Raw genomic sequence first — 18,422 nt, 5'->3', positions numbered from 1 at the left:
ATTTTGAATGTAAGTTTTTCTTTGAATGGGCCTTTGTGTTTCTTGAGGAATTGTTGCCATGCACTGCAGATTAAAATAATGAATGATACAGTGTTAGGTGAAAATTTAGGAATTCAACTTTTGCATAGAGATAAAGGTCCAGAATTATTACAAGTTTAGCATGTCTTGAATGTCTTTGTAGTCCTTCTGTGGTTTCCTCAACGAATTGAACACAGAAATGTGGCTTCTATTAGTCTCAATTATTATGAGGATCCAGTGGAAATTGCGTACGTAAATGTTCATATTAGAGCTAACTAACATTAATCAGGTAAGGAAAAAGAAAATAAAAATAGACGGTACCCACACTTACTCAAAGTTGTATGGCAGTAGTATGTAACTCTTGTAATGTTGTTTGTCCAAGAAATTGTATACCGCCTCGAACGTTTGCTTTGGCTGCTCCCATTTCTGCTTTTGGTTAACGAGGGATGGATCCATGAAGCCAACATGGAATTAGGATTCTCTGCGGTGCGTATGAATTAGGATCCTACATAAAATGGAAGACGAAGTTAGTAGGGCGACGCACGCACAAAAAATCATGATATGAGCCAAAATTTACATGTAGATAAACAGACACTTACAGAACCCAGGTGCTGATGAGAGGGACGTCAAGGGCATCCTGATGGTACACTTCATATATATCCTTCAATTGCATCCACAGGACTTTCTCGCCTTCGTCGAAAAAATCTATCGGTTTAACCCGAAGACTGAACATTTCCCTCTCGTTGGCAAACTGCTTCATGTACCATTCATGAAATTCGTACATCTTCGTGGATAGCTTCCATACCAACTCAGGCCTTACTAGAGGCTTGCCTAGCTCAAAGGTCCATTTCGGTACAACTGGCTCTGGAGCTGGCAGATCAACTTGCCCTAGACATTCAGCAAGGGACATACCTGTTTCTTGCATAAATTTCACAATATTTATTTATTGTTCTAAGGGTATTGCTGCTATCTTTCGAGCATCTTCATCTGGTAGATCCCCAAGCTGGAGGATAGTACAACTTGAAGACGACTGTCCTTTCCTTTTTTCCTCTCATTAGCCTTAACTAACGCCTAGTCGTAGTTCGATAGTTGTGGCATCATCTTCTTGGCTTCTTTTGACATCTTAATAAAAAAATTGTAATTTTCTTGGATCTACTGGCTTTGGCTCCATTTCCTTTACTCTTTTTCTTCAGCCCTTTTTATTAACCACTCTCTGCATTCTTCTTTGACTATCTCCCATCTTTCCACATCAGTCATATAGGTCACCAGCTTCTTGGTGGCTTTAGACTTCTTTGTTTTCTTCTTTTGCTGACTTGGCTCGGAAGGCAGTGGTCGTCACTTCTTCAGTGGTGCTGAAGGTTCCTTGCTCGATGCAGGTCTTAGTTCCGGTGACGGTGATCGGGGAGGGGTGTTGTTGTCATCATCGCTCGCACCACCAGGATCCAATGGAGATGGAGATGGTGATCGAGCTGGAAGCAACGATCCCGGTGGTGACGATGGTCTTGGAGCAGGATGTGCTGGACATGACGGTCTTGAGCTTTGAGGATATGGTCGTTGCAAGGGATCTACGGGGAGCAGTGATGCCTCCATGCCGTGGATGATGATGTAGCGTTTGTGTCATAGAATGATCCCGTGATGCGCATCTCCTAGTGTCCTTTCCCCATCACCTCCTGGGATGTCGAGCTCTAGGCCTTCATATTGGCTATCAACAAACTGCTCTAGGCCGATGCTGGCGTAGCCAAGTGGAATCTCCATGCCATGGCTTGTTTGCCCTGGTAGGATTGGTAAAGCACTCCTGTACGCCACCTATACATATAGTAGAAAGAAAGAAGTTATTAAACTCCCGAGGCGTGGATGGATTGAGAAGATTGCATAAATTATGTATATGTATACCTTAATGGTGATGTTGCCAAATGGTCTATGCAGCTCACATCAAGTTCGTTGCGTGATGTCATCCATAGGGTACTGTTGGTCATCCACGGGTAATCTTGGTATTTTCTCATCGGGGACCCCTGTGGAAGCACAGCTACTTTGGCGTTGAGAAGGGCTGACGACATTTGGATCTGGCAGCACTCCAGATTGGGCCATCTCGGCAACTGCTAGAGCCACTCGATGATTGATTTCCTCCTGCATTCTTACTTCTTGTGAATGCACTTTGGCTTCTAACATGCGCCGCCAGCTCTCCTCTTGCTGTTCCTTTCTTCGCTTGCGGCTTCTGTACGAAACCTTGTCCCCTTGAAAATCATGCTTCCACGGAATGACCCTGTACCCTCGGAAACGTCCTTGGTGCTTGGGATTCCCGAGGGCCAATGTGAGCTCATCATTCTCTCTATCCACCTTCAACCTCCTAGCTTGAGCATCTTCAATGTTCTTGATAAGCCTTTCAACCTTCTGACGTATTATTTCTTGACATATGCCCACAATATATACTTTTGTGTCGGCGGTAGCGCGTATGGATCATTTATTTTACCCTTCCATCTCCTGATGTTGATGGGCACGTTGTCCCTTACGATTGCCCCGATCTGACTCACATACTTTCTTGCCACGTGTTCGGGAGCAATCGGCTTGCCCTCTTCTGTGACTTTTGTGATGTGAAGCCTTTCCTCTATTATCTTTGGACGACCTCGGGGCTTATTTCGATTCGTCGACCCAGAGGGCTAATAGTTCAGGATTCATTAATTAGTACATAGTAATAATGAATATGAAATTATAGATGGGATAAAAAAAATGGAAATGATATATATCTCGCCAGAACCTTTCGTCACGGCAAGGTTTTGCTCAAGCTCAGGCTCTTCATTGCCATCACAGACATGTTGAGGAACATGTCCGCCTGGCTACCCTCTTCGACGGTGTACGTTACGGGCAGGTTCAAGCCACTACCATCAGCAATAACCTGCTCCATTAAATACCTTGCATTCTTTTCATCTCCCATCTCAACAACTTTAAACACACATGAAATCATAGATACATTAAATTAAGGTATATATATGAAATCATAGAACAACCATGAAATTAAACAAACTGATTGAAATGTACACATGAAACCATACATTAAATTATATGCACAACACCTCTAGCAAAAATGTCTTGAATGAAACTTGCATGAATGTCTTGAATGAAACTTACATGAAAACTTACATGAATGTCTTGAATGAAACTTACATGAAAACTTACAAGAAATTTAAAATTAAAAATAATAATGCAATTATATAAAACACCACGACTTGTATATTGTCACAAAAAATTATATATACACCTCTACCAAATTTCTACTAAATTATACTAATTTTATAAGAATTTCTACAAATTTCTACTAATGTCTAAGAATTTCTACCAAATTTTTACTAATTTCTATGCATTTCTATAAATTTCTACTAATTTCTAAGAATTTCTACCAAATTTCTACTACTTTCTAGTAATTTTTGAAGCATTTATACTAAATCATAGTAATCTATTAAAATTATATTAAATGTATACAAAATTATGCTAAGCATTTATACTAAATAATTCTAAGCATTTCTACAAATTTCTACGAATTTTCGAAGCATTTATCATAGTAATGTAAAAAAATTATACTAAATGTATACAAAATTATACTAAGCATTTATACTAAATTATATTAATTTTCTAAGTATTTCTACAAATTTCTACTCATTTTTGAATCATTTCTACAAATTTTCTAAAGCATTTCTACTAATTTTCTAATGAAAAAATAAAAAAGGGGCCCTTGCGTCAGCACGCCGCAGGTTTGCATCAGCAAGGGGTGCCGCAGGTTGGTGGCTTGCTGACGCAAGGGCCCTGGTCGTGGAGAGGGAGGGTGCGCCAGGGCGGCGCCAACCGTCGGCGAGGGTGCGTCTGTCGAAGCTGGGGAGGCGGAGTCCGACGGCGGCAACAATGTGTGGACAGGCCAGGGCGGCGGGTGACGGAGCGTCCGGCACAACGAGGAGGGCGGCGCAGGCCGGGGCGACGGAGGAGGCGGCGGGACGGGGCGATGGAGGAGGCGGCGGGCCGGGGTGACGATGGTCAGCACGGGTGACGGCGGGCGACGGAGCGGCGGGCAACGAGGAGGACGGCGGGTCGGGGCGACGAGGTGGCGGATGGAGGAGACGATCGCGGGACCTTGGAAAATTTGCTAAGTGTTGGAGATGGGGAAGAGGAGACGACGGGCTTTTTAAAACCCCCCCCCCACACACAAACACAGACACACCCAGTCCCGGTTGCAAATTGCAACCGGGACTAAAGGCCCTTTTTTGGATTTTTCATCTCCGGCCTGTTCTTTGCAAATAGATTTTATATATGTTTTCACTGGATTTTAGGAAGGAAAAATAAGAACTTTACATATTTCGAACATGCAAAAATATATTAAATTAGCAAGTATATTCAAAATAAATTTGAATCAGTCATTAATTCTATATGAGTTGTTTTAGTTTCTAAAATAATTATTTTAATGCATCACTATCATCAAAAAACTATTCAATTAAATAATTTATACGCGCAAAAAATTCAATTGATGTATGTGGTTAACATTGTTCATATTGATCGAATAAATCGTCACCTCAACTAATTTAAACACACATGAAATCATAGATACGTTAAATTAAAAATTGTATCAAGTAGTGCATGAAATCATAGAACTAATGGCCATATAGCATTACATAAAAGTGAAGCATATTTAGTGCATTACAATGTAATGTTAAAAAACTTCTTATTCACGAAAGGTCCGTGGTCATGATCGTAGCGTAAATACAGAGCCTCTTCTTTGGCTAGCATGATGTTTGGGTCAACTTCAACAGCGAATGGAGGTATGCCATCAAACTAATCATAATCATCTGATTGGTCTATTTTGTCCTTGACTCCCATGATTTTTCTTTTACCTTGAAGAACTATGTGGCACTTTGGCTCCCATGGCTCTTTGAATTTTTCTTGGGTTTGCTAGACATTTCCTTCACATAGAAAACCTGATGCACATCATTGGCAAGGACGAATGGTTCATCATTGTATCCAGTCTTGGTCAGGTCTACTATTATCATTCCATACTGATCTTTCATTATGCCACCTCCAGTTAGCTTCACCCATGGGCAACGAAACATAGGGATGTTCAGTGGTTCGTATTTGAGTTCCCAGATCTCCTCTATAAAACCATAATATGAGTCCTTACTCCTGTTGATGTCTATGGCATCTATGTGGACAACACTATTCTGGTTCGTGCTTTTCTGGTCTTGGGCTCGTGTAAAATGTATAACCATTTCTCTCGTAACCTTGGAATTTACAATTGTGCTAGATGATCCACTGGCTAACCAAGTGAGTTGTTCGTGAATCGCAGAGTTACCCATAACGTGTTGACGCAATCAGGAGGGAAAATTATCCATGTGATGACGTATAATCCAAGCATTGGATTTTGTGGGTATTGGGAAAATCGAATCTGCTTATGTTTCTCGATATATGGAGCCACAAAGGATGATTGTTGTAGAACAGTGAAGTGTGCTTTGTGGAACAAATCAGTATCATTGCTCAAACTTGGTTTCCTTCTAAGGGTCCCCATTCCCCGCAGCCTCCCCTCGTGGCGTGATGTTGGAACCCCAATCAAATTAATTGAGTTAATAAAATCAACACAAAACTCAATGACCTCCTCTATTCCATATCCCTTGGTGATGCTTCCTTCTGAATGAGCATGATTATGAACATAGTTTTTTAGACTAACACGAATCTCTAGAAAGGCCACATATTGTGCAAGAATACTGGACCGAGAATAGTTATCTCTTTGACTAGGTGAACTAGGAGGTGTGTCGTAATATTGAAGAAAGATGGTGGAAATATCAACTCAGAACTGATAAGACATTGTACCACATCATTCTATAGTTTTACTAGCTTGGTTGGATCGATTGCCTTCTACGAAATCGTATTGAGAAACGTGCATAGCTTTATGAGCGCCAATCGGACATTCTCTGGTAGAATACCCCTTAGTGCAACCGGAAGTAACTGGTCATCAACATGTGGTAGTCATGGGCCTTGAGATTTGTGAACTTCTTTTCTTTCATATTTATTATTCCCTTTATATTTGAGGAGTACCCATACGGAACCTTGATACTATTCATGCTATCCTTCTCTTCCTCGCTGAGAGTGTAACTAGCAGGACGTAAGTAGTGCTATCTATTATCTCTCTTTACCGGATGTAGGTAATCTCGTTGCTTCATACGTTTCAGGTCTTGTCGTGCTTCCAATGTATCTTTTGAGTTCCCATAAACACCCATGAAGCCTAGCACATTCACGCAAAGATTATTCGTTAGGTGCATCACGTCTATTGCGTTGTGGACCTCTAAGATTTCCCAATAAGATAGCTCCCAAAATATTGACTTCTGCTTCCACATGGGTGCATGTCCGTTTTATCATCATTCGGAATAGGTTGGCTACCAAGAACCTTTCCAAAGACTACCCTTACATCCTTTATCATCTCAAAGACACACTTTCCATTACGGTGTGCAGGTCTTTTACGATGGTCTGGCATCCCTTTGAAATGCATCCCTTTCTTTCATAATGGGTGGTTAGCAGGGAGAAATCGACGATGGCCCATATACATAATCTTCCTAAAATGTTTCAAATACATGCTATCTATGTCATCTAAACAGTGGGTGCAGGCCTGATATTCCTTGTTTGTCTGTCTTGAAAGGTTACTCAGTGCAGGCCAATCATTGATGGTTATGAACAACAATGCTCATAGGTCAAAACTCTCTTATTTATCCTCATCCCACACACGTACACCTTCTTCCTTCTAGAGTAGTAAAAATTCATCAACCAACGGTCTTAGGTACACGTCAATACCGTTGCCGGGTTGTTTTGGGCCTTGGATAAACACCGGCATCATAATGAACTTCCGCTTCATACACAGCCAAGGAGGAAGATTGAACATACATAGGGTCACAGGCCAAGTACTATGACCACTACTCAACTCACCGAATGAATTGAATCCATCTGTACTTAAACCAAACCTTATATTCCTGGCATCACTTTCAAAGTCCGAGAATGCTCTATGAATTGATCTCTACTGGACCCGATCCGCGGGGTATCTCAGCATCTCATTTTTCTTACATTCTTCTTTGTGCCATCGCATCAACTTAGCATTCGCCTTGTTTCTAAACAAATACTTCAAATGTGGTATTATAGGGAAATATCACATCACCTTCATGGGCACTCTCTTCTTGGGAGGCTGCCCCTCGACATCACAAGGATCATCTCACCTGATCTTATACCGCAGCGCTCCGCACACAGGACAAGCATACAATTTTTCATATTCATCACCATGATAGAGGGTACAGTCATTAGGGCATACGTGTGTCTTTTGAACCTCCAATACAAGAGGGCAAACAATCTGTTGAGCTTCAAATGTTGTGGATGGCAATTCATTATTCTTGGGAAGAATGTTCTTGACAATTTTCAATATCCCCTTAAATGCCTTATCGGACACACTATTTTGACCTTCCATTGCATAAATTCTAGTGTGGTACCCAGTTTTTTATGGCCTTGTTTGCAATCTTGGTACAACAATTTTTTTATGATCATTAATCATGTGCTGCAACTTTTCTAATTCCTTCTCAGTTCATAATCTCTGTGTGCATCTCGTAGCACCTGACGAAGGTCATTAGTAGGGCCGTCTTCTACAAACTCATCTTCATCAGCCTCGCTCATTGTAGTATCTGTAAAAGCTTGGCCTGCAGCCCAGTCTTGAATGTTGTTATCATCCTCCTCTTCTTCGTCGTCTTCCATTACAACCCCTCTTTCATCGTGCTTTGTCCAAACCAAATAGTTAGGTATGAAACCGTATCTAAACAAGTGAATGTGAATAGTCCCTGAAAGAGTAGTCCTTTTTGTTACTGCATGGGAAGCATAGACAACATATGAACCCGTTCTCTGGCTTGTTCGCTTTGGCCACTTCGAGAAAATAATCCAAGCCATCAACAAACTTCTTGGTCCATCTATCCATGTTATACATCCATTGCTGGTCCATCTGCATTGTATTACGTGAGAAATGGACATATAAAGTTAATGTGATTATACTATTTAGGCCTTGTAAAATACATAATTTAGACCTCGTATTAGATAAAGAACTTAACCAATATTCATAATTTACACCAATCAACCTTCATAAAGATAAAAACAACTCACATGAAAATTACACCATTCAACATTGATAATAATTACTAAAGATACATATAAAGATTACACTCGTAACAAGACAATAAAGATACATATACACTAAAGATTATAGACGCTCCATAGTGGACTTCACGTAGTCAATTATCCCAAAATAATGGCACAACATAGCATAATGTTTGCCCTCCAAGCTATCTCTACACTTAACTCAATCTTCACCGAAGTCTATCGAGAGTCACCTCCACATATCCAGTACCAGAAAATAATGACACAACAAAAGATCTTCAAGTCCATATACTCAGGCTGAATATAATAAACGAATCTTGAAATAATTGTCCAAACGTCTTCTGGAGCAAGTGCCACATTCTCATAATATAAGTATAGCCCGTCCAGGCAAAAGATCTGTCCACTGAGCATGGCCCAAGGTGGCAAGCCAAAACCAACCAAAATCCGCTAAGTCAAGGTCAGTGAACAGATCTTTGCCTGAAGAGGATATTAGGCTAGCATACTTCTATTATGAGAATTAGGCTCCAAAAGACGTTTGGAATACTATTTCAAGATTCTTTTATGATATTCAGCCGGAGTTTGTGGACTTGAAGCTTTTCTATTCTACCATTATTTTCTGGTACTAGAGGAGCGGAGGTGACTCTTCATAGACTTCGGAGAAGATTGAGTTATGTGTAGAGAATAGCGTAAGCATATTTATGCCATGTGTAGACACTATTAACTAGGATTTGAGGAATGGAGGTGTTACATCCATTGTCGGTCCATCTGCATCGTATTACGTGGAAAATGAATATAGGGCCTTGTATAGGATTATTGTTTCTAATATTTAGTTGTTGCATTAAACATGAGATAAATAAATTATTGGTCAAAGAAATACAATTATTGTTCAATTATAGTGACATGAAAAATTGTAGCAATGACCAAATTCTATTTTCTTACACCTACAATTTATTTACCTTAATTTTATTGCAATGACTGAATATTAAAAACACATTTACTCTATTTTTTCTCATACCTAATATTGATCAAGTTCTTTTAACTAATACGAATCATATATAACAAGCAAGTTATCCATCAAATTCTAGCTCAAAATATGTATAAATAAAAATCATCTCCATTCTCCCTCAGTCTAAAAAACTCATTTTCTCCCTCTCTAAAGCATAAAACAAAGCATAATAACAATAAATGAAGAGAGGATGAAGTAGCTAACCTTCACAACACTTTAGATGAGTGAAATCCCAACGGAAATGAGGAAAAAAATTCGGGTAGCACCTCCCTTAAGGTTGCTCGTCGCCATGGAGAGGAGGCCGGTGGAGTGGAGTGGCTCGGGCTGGAGGAGGAAGAAGAGCTCTCTGTTTGGCGATTTTACAGGGGAGGAGATTTTGTCCCTGTTGAAAATTCCAACTGGGATAAAATGCAACCCTTTTTGTCCCGGTTGATGGTTCCCTTTTGTCCCGGTTGGAATTACCAACCGGGAGTAAACCGTAACTCCAACCGGGACAAAAGGGTGAGTCTTTTATCCCGGTTGGAAGAACCAACCGGGACAAAAGGGCGGCGGCGTCAGTGTGATTTTTTTGACCGTTACAACCGAGACTAAAGGGGGGCTTTAGTCCCGGTTGGTATTTACAACCGGGACTAAAGATCCCCCCGTGCTGGCTTTCGGTGGCACGCCACTTTTAGTCACGGGCCCAATGTTAACCGGGACAAAATGGGTGGATGGAAGGTCAGGTATCCAGTAGTGCGTAGCAAATACAACTCTAGTATAGTTCAGTATCGTGATTTTGTTGATCGAGTGATAATATAGCAAAATAGTTTGATAGATCCATCTTACACTTGATTGCAATAGGAAATAAAAATTGCTCCACTCAAACAGATTCCCTTTGTCTAATGGATTACTCCATCTATAAGACCAGAGAAGGAGTGTTGATCTTGCTGTCGTCCTGAAATCTGGGTGTTGGATCTGTCTTGGTGCCCGAACACCTTTGCATTTCTACATTTCCATAAATTTCAAAGAATACAAGTCAGAACCATGCTTGTGATTCGCAGGCTATGTTCCTGAGGAGGGTTGGTCGACGAGAGGGTTGTGACTTAGAGGGTGTTTGGATGTTAGGACTAAAGTTTAGTCCTGTCACATCGGATGTTTAGCCACTAATTAGAAGTATTAAACGTAGGCTAATGATAAAACTAGTATAAATGAGGATTAATTCGCAGATGAATCTTTAAGCCTAATTATAATTAGCACATGTTTACTGTAGCATCACATGGGCTAATCATGGACTAACTAGGTTTAATAGATTCATCTCGCGAATTAGCCCTCATTTATGCAATTAATTTTATAATTAATCTATATTTAATACTCCTAATTAGTGTGCAAACATCCAATGTGAAAGGAACTAAAGTTTAATAAGGGGTATCCAAACACTCCCTTAGAAGCATCTAATTCAAGAGTAGACCTGCCGCCTCACTCCTACCCAAGAATAAAACAACACGGATCAGCAGCTGGGTCAGATGATCCGTTATTCGGTCAAGCGCTAATTTAATCATATCTTAGTCAAATCAACGCACTAAGCCGCGCTGCACCATGACTTTTGCTTTCCAGCTTCCGGCGATTTGGCGCCCTGCGCGCGGCTATATATAGCTACTAGCATTAACCTACCTCAATCACATGCTTGCAGTCAAGAATAAACTCAAATACAGCTATGCACTGTAGTGTGGATGTAGGTTTGTTAGGCAGTTCCCACAAGGTTTGCCCTGAAATCCGAGCTTAGGCCGAACGACCTGTTAGAGTTAGGCACCAAAGTAGGAGAAAAGTGTTAGTTATTTGCTAATCGCCGAGAGGTCTAAATATAATGCTAGCTCTTGTTGAGGTTACAGCTAGCTTACATGAGACATCTCATACATACAGGTAATACCTAGTATCCCAAGTTTGGAACTCTGAACAGTGAACTCCACTTTCAGTAGACAGACAGCGCAAATGCAACGTATCATAAGGTGGAAATCCCACAGAAGCAAAGCAACAAGCAAGATATACAGGCAAAAAGTTTGGCTCTCCCCACAGTCAACGCATAACTAAACATTATTGTAAGTTTTGATTCTTTGCGTTTGTGCAGATTGCAGAGGTCCTCTTCAGTTCGTTTTGACGATAATCGAATTTGCGCAGCTAAACCTTACCCTTGCGAGCATTTGGTTTACCAATTCCTCTTTGCACAATTTGATTTTTTTTTTGAAAGATCTGCACAATTTGATTATCAAATTGATGGCCCGAAGCCCGAGCTTGGCATCAAAGTATATAAGCATCTTGCTTCATCTTTAGCCTCGCCATCACGGCAGTAGACAGTTCTCTCCATCTGCTTTGACTCTTTGATATACTAGAACATTCGGCGCGCGATGTGTGTCCTACCGTGTGAACAATCAAATACAAATAAACAGAAGGTAATGAAAGGCGATAATATCCATCTCTTTGTAACAGAAGGTAATGAAAGGCGATAATATCCATCTCAAATAACAGATACTACGATAACATACCGTGTGAACAATCAAATACAAATATCATTGTCCAATAGAGTCTCAGATTAACACCAAGAAATACTACTGGCTGATGATCTCTGAGCCGCTAGCACCCTACACACCAGCAACCATAGGCTTCAGCTTCAATTCATACTCCTGAAAGGTGATGCAGAAGAACAGGATGCAGCCTTCCATTCCACGGACGCTGCGGTGGCTTTGGTGGCAGCTAGTTCACCACTGAATAACCTTTTGCGAAGAACAGTCATATGTGCACCTTCCAACTTCCTGTACAGGGTGTACTAGAATGTCCATTTAGTATCAACTCCAATTGCAAGTCTGTATAGCATATGTAACTTGATTCATCCTTGGCCATCACAAGTTAACTCTTTGCTGAAGCTACTCCAGAAGTCCATATAAGAAGAATATCACAAATAAAAGCTTTATATGCATGCCTAGTACCTAAGAAGAATTGACATGAATCATATTGCAATGAATATGATTTGACTATTTAATTCCTAAATGTGAAATATTATGCTGACAATTGAGCCAAATAACAATTTTTGCATATATAAGAAAGTTAGATGCTTGGACACACAAATGGACAAATTGCATCTCTTTTTTTTCTGAAAAATGAATGTGCAGATTGTGAGAAAAGATTTACCTCATCATCAATAGTCCCTCTACCACTCTGTGGTGTCACTGGTAGTTCAAGGATGTTCAACAATTTAGTTGTTATGGTTCTTGAAGCATGGCTTGGCTAGTCTCTGAAGCTGCAAATTGCATCAGATTACCACCATATATGTTGAATGCAGTAAACATAGGCAGAGGCAGAGGCAGAGGCAGCCTCCTATCTGTTGGAAAATTACACAACCGCAAGAGTAAATTCTGAACTAGATTTACCATGACAAGAACAAAATCTAGCGTGCAAATCTCTAACATACTACACAACATCAAGCTTACCAAAATAATCTCAGAAAGCATGCTGAAATAGCAAATCAGATCACGATGTACGTTCTCAGCTGTGATGACAAGCGGTGCTGACGGAACGGCGACGGTGTTGTGGATGGAGCGCAGCAGACGACGTCGAAGACGATGGCACGCCGCAACGCCGGACTTGGACAGAAGACGAGCCGTGGCGAAGACCCTGAGCAGTCACGCAGAGCACTTCCCAAAAACCTTATTTGCCCTCTCCCAATGCAGGATCACAAGAGAGAGAAGTTCCGGAGACCTGCTCTCCTGTTCGCTGGTGCACGTCGGCGCTCGAGATGGAGTAGACTACGGTGACGGCGAGCAGCAAGAAGAGGCAAAAACCCTAGCTCGATTAGATCATCTTTTCGGTAGAGGCCGATAGGTCGTATATCTAGAAGAACCCATGATCTCACGCCACGATCGTGATCTAAACTGATTAGGATTCCATATATCTCACTGACTTGAAGGCTAAGTAACCAAAAAAATGGCAAAAGGAAACTTCGCCACCGCAAGTCTGGAGGCCGAATTTCACCATTCAAGCAGGTGTCGCACGCTCGCACCCTTCGCCCCGCCCGGCCCGGCCCGACCCGGCGAGGCAAGGCGTGGCGTGGTGAGCGAGTGCGCGTGTGTGGAGCTTTCCTTCTCTCCCCCACACATATAGCTTGGAAGAGTGGAGACAATCTCCATATTTATCTTGGCCATCCTTCTCCTCCACTAGCAACGTGGGACTAAAGGTTTGCACCACTCCAACCACTTACTCATGCCCACATGGACCTTTGAGATTTATTTGGAATTTCTGAAATTACAATGGGTCAAGCCCATTATTTTATTAATCCCCCACCAGATCTCAGATGTCCATAAGAGATTTTGCCTATTTTTCACTGCTGTTTATATACCAGTATTTCAGCAAGAACTGTTAAGTTGAACTCTCGCTTAGAGCTTCAAGCTACATTCATCCACAACTTGACAATGTACTAAGCCTTAAATTGCATGTTTTGTGCAGACAAGTTTCACTCAAAGTCGAAACTAGTACCTGGCTGCCAGTAGCCTACCCCGCGGGTGGAGCATATTCGTCATACTCCTTGGTCTCTTCATGAGATTACTAGAGATCGCCCAAGTCTAATAGACTGCGACGTTCTACAATGGGGCTCATATAGGTGTGTTCTTTCAAGAATGCTTTGTAGGACAGCATCTTCGCTTAATCAAGCCAATAGAAGCACATTAAAGCATACTGCTAACCTTCCTTACAACATTTGAGAGTATTGCATCTTTATATAGAGAGGGTTTAATAATTACTCTCCTCAATCAACCAACAACTTGTTTTTCCCTAATCCTAATTCACGAGATCTCAGATCACATAGGTTGGGTTACCACTACGGCAACTCAAATTTGTCTCATACCCATCTCCCTCGATGCACATTCTATCACATTCCGTGATAGCCCTTTTGTAAAGGGGTCCGCCCGGTTTTTGTCTCTTTGAATATAAGTCACACTTACTACGCTGGAGTTTCTCAACTTCCTAACAAACTTTCGTCATCTCTTGACATGTCTTGATGATTTTGCGTTATCCTTAGCATTGTTCACTTTGACTATCATCGTTTGATTGTCAAAGTTCATAAGGATTGCCGGCACTGGTATCAACCATAGGCAAGTCCATCAAGAGATCACGCAACCACTCTACCTCAACAGTGGCTGTTTCCAAAGCAGTAAGTTCTGCTTCCATGGTTGACCTCGTCAGAATGGTCTGTTTGCAAGACCTCCATGATATTGCACCACCTCCAAGGGTAAACACATACCCACTCGTGCCATGTAGGTCATCAGTGTCCAAAATCCAGTTCGAATCACTATCTCCCTCAAGCATAGCAGGGTGCCCGAAATAGTGAATCCCATAACTCATAGTACCCACCAAGTAGCGCATAACCCTTTCAAGTGCATGCCAATGATCAGAACCCGGGTTTGACATGAACCTACTCAATTTGTTCACAGAAAAAGCTATGTCGGGTCTCATTGCGTAGCTAAGTACATGAGTGAACCGATAATCTGAGAGTATCTCAATTGGTCTTTAGCAACTTTCTTGTTCTTTTTGAGTATCACGCTGGGATCATAAGATGTTGGAGAAGGCTTGCTGTCCATATAACCAAAACGGTTCAAGACCTTCTCCACATAATGGGATTGTGAAAGAATAATCCCATTCTCATTCTTAATCAGTTTGATGTTCAGAATAACATCAGCTTCTCCCATATGTTTCATATCAAAGTTCTGTGATAGAAAAAACTTGACCTCATTGATCACATCAATGTTTGTGCCAAAGATCAGTATGTCATCCACATACAAGCATAATATAACTCCTTCACCCCCACCATGGTAATAGTACACACATCTATCAGCCTCGTTAATGACAAAGCCCACAGAAGTTAAAGTTTTATCAAACTTATCATGCCATTGCTTAGGTGCTTATTTCAGGCCATACAAAGACTTCAACAACTTACATACCTTGCTTTCTTGACCATTCATAACAAACCCGTCAGGCTGATCCATATAGATCTCCTCATCCAACTCTCCATTTAGGAAAGTTGTCTTTACATCCATCTGGTGGACGATAAGACTATACGAGGTAGCTAGAGAAAGTAAAGCTCGAATAGAGGTTAGTCTAGCGACAGGTGAATAGGTCTCAAAGAAGTCTTCACCTTATTTTTGTGTGTAATCTTTCGCCACAAGCCTAGACTTATATTTTTTAATAGTACCATGAGGCCTAAGCTTCTTCTTGATTACCCATTTACAACCCACTAGTTTGCAACCATGGAGTCCTTCAGTGAGCTCCCATGTCCCATTAGAAAGAATTGAATCCATCTCACTTTGGACAGCTTCTCTCCAATCGTTTGCATCTGGAGATGCATATGTCTCGGTGATGAACGTGGGAGTATTGTCCACAAGGTACACAGTGAAATCATCACCAATGGATTTTGCAAGCCTCTGTCTCTTGCTCCTTCTAGGAGCTTCACTGTCATCCTTCTCTAGGACGTCCTTATGCTCATGCTCATCAGGTTGTTCAGAAGACTCAATAGGTGTAGTAGGTTCAAGAGTTATTTCAATAGAAAATCTAAAGTTGCTATGCATATATTTAAGAGGAATATATTCTCAAAAAATGGTGCATCACGAGATTACATAATAGTGTCAACATGCATATCAGGGACCTCAGATTTAACCACTAAAAATCTATAAGCAATGCTCCTCTGAGCATATCTTAGAAAGACACAATCCACTGTCTTAGGTCCTAACTTGCGCTTCTTCGGAATGGGTACATTGACTTTCGCCAAGTACCCCCAAGTACGCAAATAAGAAAGTGATGGTTTTCTCCTGGTCCACATCTCATATGGAGTTTGATCTTTATTCTTGTTTGGAACTCTATTCAGAATATGACATGAAATCTATAGAGCCTCCCCCCACCATGCCATAGATAAACTGCCAGTATCTAACATGGAATTAATCAAGTCAGTTAGTGTGCGGTTTTTCTCTCAACAATCTCGTTGGACTCGGGCAAATAGGGAGGCGTCGTCTCATGAATAATACCGTGTTCCTCACAGAATTCATCAAAGAATTTTGGAAAGTACTCGCCACCATGATCAAACCTTAGATGTTTGATCTTTCTCTCAAGTTGATTCTCAACCTCAGGCTTATAAATTTTAAAGTAGTCTAATGCTTCATCCTTAGTTTGCAACAAGTAAATATAGCAAAATCTAGTCGCATCATCAATCAAAGTCATGAAGTATCTCTTTCCACATTTTGTCAACACCACCATTCATCTCGCATAGATCAGAATGTATGAGTTCTAGAGGTGCCAAGTGTCTCTCCTCAGCCGCCTTGTGAGGCTTCTGAGATTGCTTCGATTGAACACAACTATGGCACTTAGAACCTTTGGCAATAATGAGGTTCGAAATTAAACACATGCTGGAAAGCCGAAACATTAAACCAAAATTAATATGACACAAACGTGAATGCCAAGTACTCGCATCATTACTAACGTTGCCACAAATATGGTTCATGGGCTTATTACAAAAGTCTACAAGGGAAAAGTGGAACAAGCCTCCGTACTCATAGCCTTTACCAACGAATTATCCATGTTTTGACACAACTAATTTATGGGACTCTAACACTACCTTAAACCCATCCTTGCACAGGACCGACCCACTCATAAAATTCTTGTTGATGGTAGGGACATGATGCACATTCCTCAGCTGCACGATCTTTCCTGTAGTAAACTTCAGATCCACCGTACCAATACTATGAACAGTAGCATGTGACCCATTCCCCATCAGCACGGAGGAATCCTGGCAACCTGGTAAGAAGAAAACATGGAGTTGTCAGCACACACATGAACATTAGCACCCATATCAAGCCACCATCTAGTGGAATGAAAAACTGAAAGAACAGTAGGTAGATTATCGTACCCGTCTCCAGTGTTGCCTATGGTCACCATCTTGACATCCTTGGACCCATTGGCCCTTCTGCCCTTGCGGTCTGCATGATCTGGACAATCCTTAGAGAAGTGTCCAAGCTCACCACAAGTGTAGCAGTACATCTCAGTCTTATTCTTCTTCTTCTTGAAGGTAGTAGTCTTTTTGACTTTTTCTTCCCTTTGTTCTTGCCACGTGGGAATTTCTGGACCATGTTAGCGTTGGACTAACCTTCGTCTCCTTTCTTGGCAGTATCCTTCTTCCGAGCTTTCTCCTCAACATCAAGAGACGCTACTAGATTTTCAACTGATATCTCCTGTCTCCTATGTTTCAGAGTCGTGGCGAAGTTCCTCCGTGAGGAAGGCAACTTTGCAAATATGCAACTAGCCACAAACTTGTCGGGTAATTGACACTTAAGAAGCTCAAGATCCTTCATAATGCACTGCACCTCATGGGCCTGCTCTACCATAGAACGGTTGTTCACCATCCTGTAGTCATGGAAACTCTCCATGAGGTATAGTTCATTACCTGCATCTACTGCATCATACCTTGCAACCAGAGCATCCCACAGCACCTCCGCATCTATTATGTCTATGTAGACATCGACCAGGTGGTCAGATATAATGCTAATGATACATCCCACAAAAAGGTTATTGGCATCACCGAACTTTTTTTGCGCTTTAGCAATAAGTTCACCTTCAGGTTTGCCAAGCCTCGTGTCCCAAATGTTCATACCATTAAACTAGATACGAACCTTTGATTTCCACCTCTTAAAGTTCACACTGGTAAATTTTTCCGGTCTCAGTGACTCAGCAAAACCAGCCATACCAAAATAAAAAAATTGCCTAAAATAAGGTTTTTGGATTGTTGGAAAATTAGACAACCGCAAGAGTAAATTCCGAACTAGATTTACCATGACAAGAACAAAACCTTGCGTGCAAATCTCTAACATACTAGGCAACATCAAGCACACCAATCTAATCTCAGAAAGCATGCTGAAATAGCAAATCACATCAGGGTGTATGTACTCAGCTGTGATGATAAGCGGTGTTGACAGAATGATGATGTGGCGGAACCGCCCAAATTAAATTAGCTAAAGCACCCTTAAGTCACCTAACACGCGATCATGTGCTTTAATCAAGTTAACTCGATGGTCCGTCGGATTTCATCCGATAAACCACTTAACATAGGATCAAGAAAGCATAGCTCACATGAAGGTGAGTGGTTCCAGAGATTACAATAGTCCATCCAAATTAAATAAGTGCATCAAATTATTACAACATCAAGTTCGAAATTTAAACATAATTTGCAGTGTTCAGG

The sequence above is a fragment of the Setaria viridis genome, chromosome 3, assembly GCF_005286985.2.
Source record: "Setaria viridis chromosome 3, Setaria_viridis_v4.0, whole genome shotgun sequence".
Classification (NCBI taxonomy): domain Eukaryota; kingdom Viridiplantae; phylum Streptophyta; class Magnoliopsida; order Poales; family Poaceae; genus Setaria; species Setaria viridis.
Note: the sequence above shows the minus strand (reverse complement) of the source record.